The sequence below is a fragment of the Mixophyes fleayi genome, chromosome 3, assembly GCF_038048845.1.
Source record: "Mixophyes fleayi isolate aMixFle1 chromosome 3, aMixFle1.hap1, whole genome shotgun sequence".
NCBI classification, from domain to species: domain Eukaryota; kingdom Metazoa; phylum Chordata; class Amphibia; order Anura; family Limnodynastidae; genus Mixophyes; species Mixophyes fleayi.
This window is the reverse complement of record NC_134404.1, coordinates 60757655-60770115: the sequence shown is the minus strand read 5'-3', so window position 1 is coordinate 60770115 and position 12461 is coordinate 60757655. Positions and strand designations below refer to the sequence as shown.

The window sequence follows — 12461 nt, the reverse complement described above, 5'->3', positions numbered from 1 at the left end:
ATTATATAAAGGTATTTCTGATATCTCAGGTGTTCCTACATTACGCCTTTATTCAAAGTTTTTCTTGTATTGTTCTGTATGTATTTTGGTTTTGTTTGACGTAAGTTTTTTTAAAACTCAATTAAAAAATATTATATAAGCCAAAAAAACCTTTTGCCAAGTTCTCAGATATGTAATTCTCAGGAGGAGAGAGAGTGAATAAACAAGCTTTTTATAACATAGCACGAGGTCTATGGCACAATCATATGATCTGTAGGGCAGCAATGGATCTGATGCTTCTTCACTGATAGTATCAGAAAAGTCATGATAAGCAGCAGGAATTAGAAATTAGCATAGTAGTGGCCGCCTTACTAGAGAAAATGCAATATTCTCCCAATCAAACTTTTTGACTGGTTGTCCAATCAATAACAAAATTGTGTTGAAACAATCAGAGAAGCCCCAAATCATAGTACAGCTAGGGTAGCACACAATATAAAAAGATGCCCAATTGCAGCTCACATGGTAAGTCCCTACAAAGGCTTCGGGCCTGAGTAATTAAGGAGACCAAAGCATAAAAAAGGATTAACTTTACACCTGGGCAAAACCATGCTGCATTGTAGCGGTAGGTACATTTCAAATGTGGGGACAGATTTAAAGTTTGGGTTGGGCATGTGCTAGATTAAATTTCAGTGTAAAAATAAAGCTATCAAATATTTGTGTGCTAGATGAAAAAACAACCAGTATTTATCTTATGTGCAAAATAATTAGAGATGTTTACTGACCCCAGTGTTTTGGTTTTGGTTTTGATTTTGGATCTGGATTAACTTTGTGTTTTGGTTTTGGTTTCGGCAAAAACGCCCTCACGTGTTTTAATTTTGGATCTGTATTTTTTAGAAAAATAGCTAAAATATGCTAAAATTACATAATTTTGCTCTTTTTTTTGTTCCTACATGATTATTAACCTCAATAACACTAATTTCCAGTCATTTCAGGTCAATTTTGACCACCTCACTGGGAACAATATTATTTTTATACATTTTCGAACAAAGACTGCAGCTACCTGGCTGGATGCTAAGCGACAGAGCAAAGACACAAACACACAGCAGTTTATAGCATATCTAGGAAACATTGCCACACAGCAGTGGCAGAAAAGAAAAGTGGTGCAAAATGTAATTGTCCTTGGGCCCTCCCACCCACTCTTATGTAAGATATTGAAAAGAACATGTACAGTTTAACAAACCAAGCACTCCAGTGACAAGCAGTGTCACTTTTGTGGCTGAAGTACTTACTTTGTTTGGGCCACCACAAAACAAGCTACCAATAGCTTAGCTGCCTTAAGCCTAACAGTGCTGTCAATGAACTTTACATTATTAAACCATGTCTGCTCATGCTGCATCTACTCCTCTGTGGATACCTCCCTCTCATCCCTGAAGAACTGCCAAACTTATGTAGACACAGGAATGGATAATACAACTGGAGTGGCATTAGATCTGCTTCAAAAAGACTGTGACACGGAACATGTGGGCAGCATGGAACCTATCGTATTGGCATACTCTTCATTGAACAGAGATTTAAAGCAATATATAGACGTACTTAAGTTAAAATGTGACCCACCGGATGAGAACCTGGACCTAAGAGAGCTTGTACACGAGAGATACACTGCTCTTCAGTTGAATAATACAGAAGAGTCCCTGAGACATGACTATAAAAATGTCCAGTTTAAAGAACAGCTCAGAGACCTGAGAAAACAAATGGGTGTGTCACCGGCCCCTGCAGACTAAGTTTTGGAAGATGAAGACAAGGATATCGCCGTCACCCCGAGCACTCCTATAACAGTTGGAGATGGTAAACCCAGTGAAAATCAAAGTATATGGCCACACGTATGAGAGAGAAGCAATTGAAAGGATGATTGAAAACAAACCTGAGATGGGTAAATCCGCCAGATGTCCAAAAATTGGCTGTGATCACTCTAACATGAGTATATTGGATCTTGTTCCAGACAATACACTAAAAAGAGCCATTGAAATTCACAGCAAAAACCAAGGTCATCAATGAGCTTCAAAACAGCCCCAATTCCCAAACATTTAAATATAGCTCGGTACCTTTGACATAAAGTGCAGATTACAAACACTTTCTGCAATACTGATGAAACAGCAGCAAAGAGGAAGGTTTGAGTAATACATATACACGTCTATTTAGACATCCATGTTTACATTACTTCTTCAAACAATGTTGTTCTTTGTTAATAAAACTGTTGTCTTTATACAGTTAAAAAAAATAATAATAATCCTCCAACATTCTTTGGATGTTGATAATTGATAGTAGGATCAGGTGGAGTTACAGCAGAGGTGTCACTAATTCTGGTCAATTATTTTATAGTAGAGCAGACCAGATGTCAAAATGTTGTGCTGAGTCATCTGGTCATCTGCATCATCAATGGGTGTCTTTGAGTTTTGCAAAGCACACAACAGTATGTAGCACATGTAGGTAACATTGGAACACAGCGGTAGCTGAAAGGAAAAGTGGTGCAAGATGGAATTATCCTTGGACTCTTCCACCCAAAAGGTCATGCACAGTTTAACAAACCAATCATTTCAGTGACGAGGGGTGTCACTTTTTTGGCTGATGTATTTGGTTTGTTTGGGCCCCCACTAAACAAGATAACAATGGGCTTAAGGTGCCTAAGGTAACAGTGCTGTTAATGAACTCTACTGTATCAAGATGTTGTTGTCATCATCCTCAGCCTCATCCTCACCCTCATCAGTGTGTACATCATCCTCACACATTATTAATTCATATCCGCTGGAATCCACCGTTAAAGAAGTCTCAGTATTTTGATGTAATTGGCAGGAAAGTCCTTCCTCGTGGAAATTGTAGTTCATTTTAATGAACATCATCTTTTCCACATTTTGAGGAAATAGCCTCCTACGCTGATCACTGACAAGGTTCCCGGCTGTGCTGAAAACTCTTTCCAAGTACACACTGGAGGGTGGGCAGCTTAGGCAGTGCAAAGCGAGTTGGTACATGGTTGTCCAAATTCCCTTTTTTTCCTCCCAGTATGTGAAGGGACTATCTGATGTGTCTATTTTTATGCTGTCGTTAAAATAATCCTCCACCATCCTTTGGACGTTGACAGTAGGATCAGGTAAAGATTCGGCAGAGGTGTCACATTTTTTGATCAATTCTTTTAGACCAGACCAAATGCCAAAATGTTGTGCTTAGTCATCTGCATCATCCCTGGGTCTCTTGAGAAAGCTAAGTTTTTTCCTAGCGGCAGTTGACTAAGAAACTGAAGGAGGAGACGCCATCCTGTCATGTAACACTTGAGCTGTCATTGCTCACCAGGATGTCCTGGCTTCTCTTAAGATCTGGGTCAATTGGAAGCAAAGAGAAGACATAGCTCTTAAACTTAGGATCAAGCACAGTTGCCAAAATGTAGTGATCTGATTTCAAGATTTTGATAATTCTTTTATCCTGGCGAAGCGAATAAAGTGCTTGATCTAAAAGTCCGACATACTTAGCATAACTGCTTTGTTTCATCTCCTCCTTCAGTTTCTCAAGCTGCTTTTCCAGAGTCTAATTAAGGAAATCACTTGACTCAAGCTAGCAGTGTCTGAACTCACTTTACAGGTGACTAATTTGAATAGTTTCAGCACCTTGCAGAACACGGAAAGTATTCTCCACTGTGCTTGAGTAAAATAGATCCCCCTCCTTTCTCAAATGTCATGGCTTGTGGCGTAAGCGTGGATAGCTTTTTGCTGTTCCTCCATCCTCAGAAGCATATACATGGTGGAATTTACCCTTGCCACCACCTCTTGCTTAAGTTGGTGGCAGGGCAAATTAAATTGTTCTTGTAGCTGCTGCAATTTCCTACATGCTGTTGCCGAATGCCAGAAAAGTTCAGATATTTTACGGGCGACAGACAGCATCTCCTGCATATCCCAGTCATTTTTTAAAAGCTCTGCACCACCAAGTTTATTTTGTGAGCAATACTGGGATTGTGATGGAATTCCCTCAGCTGTAGTACTCTCACAATATTGGTGGTGTTATCAGAAATCACATATTCTGAGGAGAGTCTAAGCGAGATAAACCATGTTGCTATGACATCCATTAGTTTTTGTCACAGATTGTCAGCTGTATGCCTCTAAGCCGATGATACACAGACTAGCCTGCCTCTGAAAAATACAACGTACTTGCTGCTGTTCCTACTGGTGAAGGCAAATCACCAACCCAGTGGGCTGTCACAGTCATATAATCTTTAGTTTTCCAAACTCCTCTTGTCCACATATCTATGGTTAAGTGTACAGTCGGTAAAATGGCATTTTGTAGCCCAATAATTAAATTTTCACGAAACTTCTGGTAGTGGTGAGGAATAGCTTTTCTAGTAAAATGGTGTCGTGATGGTATTTGGTAATGGGGACACAAGACCTCAAGTAACTGTCTAAAACCAGTTGCGTTAATATTGGATATTGGACGCATATCTAATACTAGCATAGTTGCAATGGCATCTGTGATCCACTTTGCGACTGGGTGACAGCTTTCATACTTGCTTCCTCTTGCAAAGGATTGTTTAACAGTCAATTATTGTAAACTACTAGTAGTCTTCTTCCTGGTCTACTTCTGGGATGATGATTCACCCCCAGCAGCAGGCCTAACTCCGATATTAATATCCGCTACTGAGGATATTGATGAGGAAGGTGTTGTGGGTGTAGATTGCAGGTATCGGGATATAGCTGAGAGAAGGGACCTAACTGATGCTGGAATACTTGTTGTTTTTTTTTTAGCATGAGTTTCAGATTTTCCTAACAGCTTGCCATGAACTTGCTTCAAATGGCGTAGCATGGATGAGGTTCCTATCACGCATCTCACCGGGTTAGTTCCATGCTATTCATTATGTACATTGGTTTCCTTTGGTATCGCTCTCCGTTGTTCAGTCTGACGTTCCTCTATCATTGGACGTCATCTTGCCTAGTAGTCTGTGCATGCGCTACCCCGGGAACCTTTTAAACCTCTGCTCCACAGTGATTGGATTATCTTCAGCCAGTTGCCCTTATATGGGCCCTTTTCCGTTGGGTGTCAGATGATCAGGTCTCGCTACCTGACAGGAAGCATCACATCTGACTCCTGTTCATCCATTCCATCCATTGTTCCTGACATCATAGATTGTGCAGCTCATGGCTTCTCAGCATTACCAGTGCAGCTCATTGCTTCTCGACATTACCTGTGCAGCTCATCACTTCTCAACATTACCTGTGCAGCTCATCGCTTCTCAGCCTTACTGGTGCAGCTCATCACTTCTCAACATTTCCTGTGCAGCTCATCGCTTCTCAGCATTACCGGTGCAGCTCATCGCTTCTCAGCCTTACTGGTGCAGCTCATCGCTTCTCGGCATTACCGGTGCAGCTCATCACTTCTCAACATTACCTGTGCAGCTCATCGCTTCTCAGCCTTACTGGTGCAGCTCATCGCTTCTCTGCATTACCAGTGCAGCTCATCGCTTCTCAGCCTTACTGGTGCAGCTCATCGCTTCTCAGCATTACCTGTGCAGTTCATCGCTTCTCAGCATTACCAGTGCAGCTCATTGCTTCTCAGCATTACCCGTGCAGCTCATCGCTTCTCAACATTACCTGTGCAGCTCATCGCTTCTCAGCATTACCTGTGCAGCTCATCGCTTCTCAGCATTACCTGTGCAGCTCATCGCTTCTCAGCATTACCTTTGCAGCTCATCACTTCTCAGCATTACCGATGCAGCTCATCGCTTCTCGGCATTACCTGTGCAGCTCATCACTTCTCAACATTACCTGTGCAGCTCATCGCTTCTCAGCATTACCTTTGCAGCTCATCGCTTCTCAGCATTACCTGTGCAGCTCGTCGCTTCTCAGCATTACCCGTGCAGCTCATTGCTTTTCAGCATTACCTATTCAGCTTATCTCACAGTCAAGACCTGTGGCCTCACTGCAGAGCATCGCTCATCATCGGTTCTGTTTCAGAGTTATAACACCTCTGTGGATTTCAGCGCTCCTGCTCTCTGCAGTTCATATTTTCACTGCTTCACCCAGGGGAGGGCAGACAGACTTTAGCCCGGAGGGCAAGCACACAGCACAGGCCCATAAGTAGCGGCCCATCCTTAAAGGGTGGCTTTTGGTACAATATATATTTTTTTCTATATAAAAAGAGGCTATTTTAGTGTTGCTTAATCCATATATATATATTTTTATGCCCAGGCCCAAAGCTGGATTATGGCTCTAGGGGGCCTGGGCACTTTAGGCAGGGTAACCCCCTATGATGTAGCATGGTTATCATTTTAGACAAATACACAGACAATACTGTGTGCACTACTGTTAGGTGCACACAGTTCTGCCTTCACGAGCAGTACATAGTGAAGCAGGACATACCTCCCAACGTCCTAAGCGAAACAGTCATTCAAATTCGGGACTGTCCCACCAGATTCAGGACAGTTGGCACACTGTCCTGGTCTCTCCTACCTGTTCTTATCACTTTCACCACTTGTGACTGCTGGTTACTTTAGCTCATTTGCTGGTTGTCTGGATCCTGGAATATTGGCGGCCCTATTTGTAAAAAAAAGGGTACATAAAATTTAGAAAACCCCAACCAGTCCCAGTGTGAAATCAATAACACCCACGTTTTATAATTAAGCCTCCCTCCAGCCACAACATTAAAATAATAATATTCACATTTGCTAAATAGATCTCTTTCCCACCAGCCAACCCTGACTTTAGATAGCAAACACATTTATTATATAAACCTATTTCCCTCCCTCCAAACAGCCCCAGCAATAATTTAAATAGCATTTATATTTAACAAATATTACCATTTTCCACAACAATCCCAGGCATTAAATAATACATAATCACATTTAATAAATAGACCTCATTTTCCACACACAGCCCACAATCAATAAATAGCTCCCAAACCACCCCAGCATTAAATTAAAGTTCCAATTATCCCATTATTGTCATGGAATTGCATCGATGGCTGCTAACCGGTATTGGCGCAACTGATCAGGGAGGCGCAGAGTCTAACGTACACCTGGTATTCACCAGAACCCCTGCAAGGGGGTTTGAGCTTAGCTGCAGAGGGTACGCAGGTCGCGGTTCTCCAAGACAGTCACCGGTGTAGCGACAGTAGTAGACAGGCGTAGTCAGGCAATCCAGGTCAGAGCCAACCGAGCGGTGCAGTACACAGGGAGGATCCAGACAGAAGTCAGGTCAAGCCAAATAGTCAAACCAGCCAGGCACCAAGGTACCAAAACGGAACACAGGAGAGTAGTCACAGGAAGCTGAGTCAGAATCAAAGAACACACTGGATCAGAAGTTCAGGAAACGCTGGAGCAGGAGTGAACCAATACTCTGGCACTAGACATGTGTCAGAGGCTGCTTTATATACCCTAAGGTGCATCCTGATTGTGTTAGGGAGATTTTGGCGGTCAGACATGCTGGCTGCCGACAGGTGAGCAGAGGTAGCGCCCCGCTACTAGGCAACAGGACGTGGTTGCTGAGAAGGTGCAGGCGTCCGTCTCCTGCACCAAGTGTCAGTGCGGAGATGGCGCCTGACAATTATAAATTCATAGGACCCACTATTAAAATAAATTGCCCCACCATCACCCCACAAATAAAATATCACCCAATAATTAGCCCCCACCTGCACTCCACAAATTAATAACCTACCTTCAGCATTATATTAAGACCCCCCCTCCCTTGCACGCTACATTAATTTACTGGCCCCTTCATACACACTACATTCATTTACTGGCCCCCACACACAATCTGCATTAATTTACAGGCCCCGCACACACACACTGCATTTATTTACTGGCCCCCACACACACACACTGCATTCATTTGCTGGCCCCCTCACACACACAAACTGCATTCATTTACTGGCCCCCACACTACACACTGCATCCATTTGCTGGTCCCCTCACACACAGTGCATTAATTTGCAGGCCCCCTCACACAGACTGCATTAATTTGCTGACCACAAACACATACTACATTCACATGCTGACCACAAACACACTACATTCACATGCTGACCACAAACACCCACTACATTCATATGGTGACCACAAATACACACTACATTCATATGCTGACCACAAACACACACTACATTTATATGCTGCCACACACACACACACACTACATTTATATGCTGCCACACACACACACACTACTACCACACCCCCCTCACTTACCTGATTGCATCCACTTCCCATGTGATCCCAATAGGATGGCAGACAGAGCGGGAGGGAGGAGAGACGGATCTAAGGATCCATGGCCAACGGGAGAAGGTGGCTGGTCCTGGGGGAGGGGCCAGCCACGTAGTCTGACTGTAGGGACCAGCCCAAAACAATCTTTTTTGCCCGACCCAGGGTTCAAATGCCCCCCTACTCCCTGACCCAGTCCGCCCCTGGCTTCACCCATTCTGCCCTACAGCTACTTGGTGGTTCTACACATTATCTGCTTTGCGCCCCCTAGAGAACTGCGACCTGCGGTTGAGATCAGGTAAGACCATATTGCCTTGTGGGAAACCCTGGTGAATACCTCTTCCCCATTAGACTCCGCACCTCTCTGGGGCTAAGCTGTCAATCTAGCAGAGATCAAGACCATTCCCATTATCTGGCTTTTATGACAGTTCCTAGATGTTTAAGGTCCCTACCTCTACTGACTGTGGCTTTTAAACGCTATAAATGGCTAGACAACTGTTGGCAGGATTTGGGTAAAATTAATTCTACACATAAGAGGGGGATTTTTTGGTCTTATGCCCAGGCATGACAATGGCCTTCTTCTTATCCCATACAAGAACTGCTTCCACTGGTGCAGGACTTACACAAACAACATAATCCTCTTCAACATCCTCATTAGCGCCATCATCAGCTACACAATTATCCCCTTCATCCTGTTGAAATTCCACAGTTGCATCCTCAATTTGTGTATCACCGGCTACACTTGGGCTGCACATGCACACATCTGCAGAAATGCTGAAAGGAGACTTCAATATGGGTATAGTATCAGAAAGGTCAGGCTTACACATAGCACTTGTGGATAGACTCTCCTCAGGGATTTGTTATATTTCTGAATGTAAACATACATTTTCCTCTAATGCCTTACTGTTTTTTCCAACTCGGCTTTTACACGTAAAAGTATTTGGCCACAACTTTTTGAGCCAGAATAATAAGGTTTTGTTTGGTCATGACTGTCCTTATAAGAAGATGCCTCAGTGTCAGTTGCAGAGCTAGCAGTCATATAGAAAGACAAAGGCCTCATTCATTCCTTGCCACCGCGTGTGTAGAATGGCATGTTGGCAATTTTATTTTTTTCTGCAGATAACTTTGCCTGGATTACAGGTCTTTTTTTCTTTACCAAGGTAAAAGGTGTTTTTTTACATTTTTGTTTCCCTGACTTAAAAACACTATACACTTTAACATAGGCTTTAGCAGATGACATAGACATATTATTATCATCATGACTGGTGCCAGGAGCTGCTTGGTGCTTCTGGTTTTCTCTGTACTGCTGTGAATCCATTTTGATGACACGGTACGATGTGACTGCAGATTTTGAACAACACTGCCAGCTCTATTATTTCTATTTCAGCAATGACATTAAGCAATGGAGCAATGGACCTCTCCTGTTTGTGTGTGAGCTAGATCACACAGTACAATGTGACTGCAGATTTAGACCAAGACCTCCAACCCTATTATTTCTATTTCAGCAATGACAATTAGCAATGGATCTAATTAAGTAGCCTAGACATCTCCAATCCAGTTTCCGCCCCCACCATTCCACCGACACTGCCCTGTCCAAAGTTACTAATGATCTATAATCAGCCAAAACCAGGAGTCACTACTCATCCGCCTCGACATCTCCGCAGCCTTCGACACTGTGGACCACCCCCTCCTGTTGCAAACTCTTCTCTCTCTTGACCTCTCTGGATCTGTTCTAGCCTGGTTCACCTCATATCTTGCTAACCGCCTCTTCTCTGTATCCACGTCTGGTTCTTCCTCCACCCCCTCCCCTCTCTCACCCTTGAATACAGAAGTTTTCCGGAGAGTAGTACTCATTCATATTTTAATTTGTAATATTGCTATATTGTTCAAAGATGTTTGTGCTTATGTGTTTACATGAACTTTGTTGCATTGTATTAAGCACAGTTCTCTCCTTCTAGAGCAGGGCCACACGTAACATTTTAAAACAGTTCTGTACTACAACATATGGCAAAAAATTTCACTTCGCTGCTTTAAAATGTCAGGAGAGGGTGTGTGTAAGGAAGACCATTTGTTGGCCACACTCTCTGTAACTGCAACTCCTGATTGGTTCTTCTATTTATACCTCCATCTGCAGGGTCACAAAACCCTGTTTTACAGAGATATGGAAAAAATGACTGGTTCCAATTAATGTCACCATGTGTAGGAACATTTTGCACCATAACTGGGAGAGCTGCTTCAAGAATGTGATACATTTAAAGGACATTTTTCTTTTTTCTCATATCCTCCTTTTCCCACACCCACCATGCTGGCATACATAATAATCATTTGAAGATTTTGCTATGATTGCACAAAATTCCTGAGAATGTTTGTGGTCACATTAAAACATTAACTACACTTGAGAACTGCCATTAAACTCATTACTATGATTGCTCCCCACCCCCATAACTTTTTTAAGCATACAATTAAAATGATATGCTCTACTTAGAAACTTGAATTAGTTATTGCAGAGAATGTTTTTACTTTTAAAATGTAAAAAAACAAAATGATATTGTTTCACTTACACAATGTAGGCAGTGTGCCATGTTTAAGGTGTATTTCACTAGACTCAAAGTACCTTTTGTTATCATTCCTGCTTCTCTGTGTGCCTGTGTTTTTGAACTGCAGATAGAATATTAAGGTCCCTCAAATTCTCCACCAGCACAGAGAAGTAATGTGGGGCTTCACTCAACTGTTACGAGAATATTATGCTATCAAATGCTCTATCAAAATGCTCTCTATATGGAACTAAATTAATATATTCAAAAATAAGTCACAGTTTTCTTAATCTCATAACTGTTGATAATTATCAGGTACTTTCCAAAATACTTCTTGCTGGAAAAATTAGCATATATTTTATTGCTTCTAATCTAGTGGCGACATGTTTCATCCAAAGTGTGAAAATAAACTAGTCTGGGCTCTCACGTTCCTTACTAGCCACAATAGACAGCCAAGAATTCTTTGATATGTCTGCATTATGTCAAGCAATAAAATAATAATACTAATACTACAGCTTTCTGCAAAATCATCAATTCTAAAGGAAATATACAAAACAAACAAAAAAAATTCAACAAAGATATGTTACTGCATCACAGCAGAATATACATTTAGCACATAATGCTAATTTTGTATGCAGCTAGAATGTTAGATTTCCATTTCCATACTGAAAAAAGTCAATAAGCTTAATTACTGTGAACTAATAATATACATTCTCAGCATTATAAAACACAAAGGTGCATAACAAAAACTAAAAACACATACGGTATAAGAAAATATTAAACATATTTATTTCCAAAAACCAAAAAGGTTGTCTTTATATTTGTTATTGTTTTAGCCTATTGTTTTTTTTTAAGCTTGCCATTACAATATATACAAGTAGAAATAACAGCAATACACATTATAAAGTTTAAAGGTGAACATAAACTTTTTATAACTTTAGGTGTTCAGGTGCAAGTTTGAAATGTGAAATAAATATCAAACTATGAGATAAACATAAAATATAGGCAATATATAAAAGAATAGTATACTGATACCTTATAGCTGTAGATATACAATACAGGAAATATCCACGCACAAGATAAAATAAGCAAGTAATAAATATCTATTAAAGAACTAAGCTTTATTCTACTGTGTGGTTTTGCTCACAGCTTAAAGGCGTTTCCAGTACTTATTTCACGTGTTAGGCACTGTTGACTTCACAATTATTCAAAACAATGCTCACATTCATTTAGTATATTTGTGCTACTTATTTGTTCTACTCTACACTCTATTGGATTTTACTATTTACCTCAACTTTCCTGATTTGCATGTGCTGTTTGCTACTCACTGGATGGCTGTTCTAGCCACACTCATCTGCCTTATTCCTTCTTCATCCAGCTCCAGATTTGGGAATCCACGGAGAAAGGTTTGGCTTTCAGTTTTTGGTTGATTACATGATACCTTACCATGCCTGTGACTGGATCAAAAAGTAGTACCACACTGGCCAAGGAGTCCACTCTTCTCCATCAAGAGCCTCCTCATTCATGAGCTACCTAGTGCAATCCACACACCTAAAGCTCTCTTCACCCCATCAAAGGAACTTTGGACACAGCGGTCTTTGCCTTATCTGACAAATCTTCTTTTTTCCCCAGCTGGAGATCCCAACACAGACGTTCGACTTACTTGAGCATTGCTTTGAGAGATCCACTACATGAAGGTATACTCTTTCCCCTTTGAA

At 41.4% G+C, this 12461-nt stretch overlaps 1 protein-coding gene across 3 annotated transcripts in view; it reads right to left on the bottom strand.

The window, feature by feature from the left end:
• The window catches only part of LOC142143596 (alpha-1,4-N-acetylglucosaminyltransferase-like), a 120316-nt gene extending 108429 nt beyond the window's left edge, over window positions 1–11887 (bottom strand). For 2 of the 3 annotated variants that reach the window (XM_075201567.1, XM_075201568.1), the window contains exon 1: window positions 11779–11881. The gene's annotated coding sequence lies outside the window, so the exon portion shown is untranslated. Of the gene's footprint in view, window positions 1–11778 lie in introns of all 3 variants that reach the window. The other variant, XM_075201566.1, reaches the window with a different exon arrangement.
• Between the last annotated feature and the right edge of the window lie 574 nt (window positions 11888–12461).